This window comes from Penaeus monodon, chromosome 25 (assembly GCF_015228065.2).
Source record: "Penaeus monodon isolate SGIC_2016 chromosome 25, NSTDA_Pmon_1, whole genome shotgun sequence".
Classification (NCBI taxonomy): domain Eukaryota; kingdom Metazoa; phylum Arthropoda; class Malacostraca; order Decapoda; family Penaeidae; genus Penaeus; species Penaeus monodon.
The window spans coordinates 12,187,074-12,187,495 of NC_051410.1; positions in this window are offsets into that span (position 1 = coordinate 12,187,074).

Consider the following 422-nt stretch of genomic DNA (forward strand, 5'->3'; position numbering starts at 1 on the left):
GTTGTCTGTGAAAATTTAGAAATAGCAGACGTATGAGAACTTAACCATTAGGTGTCAGATAATTAGAACAGAAAAAGTGATTTGGCGAATCGGAACATCCCAAAATCCAATTTAAAGTTACCAGTTTGTTCTTTCCTGAAACTAGACGCACTATATGAGAGCAGGATCTGAAGCATCCTTACCTCAGATCTTACCATTTCTTCGCAAGCACTAATAACCCATAATCTACGATCGTCTTACATACGTATTAAATATCATCATGCAGACATAACACCCTTAAAAATGTTTGTTAAATGGCAAGACACGCCAAGCCGGGAGAAGGTTAATTATAATGTAACCAATGCGGGAGACTGGGCGGCCTAAGGTGGTTTAAAAGCCAAGCCTGAGACTTACTCGTGGAACTTTGAGGCTTGAAGCACCCC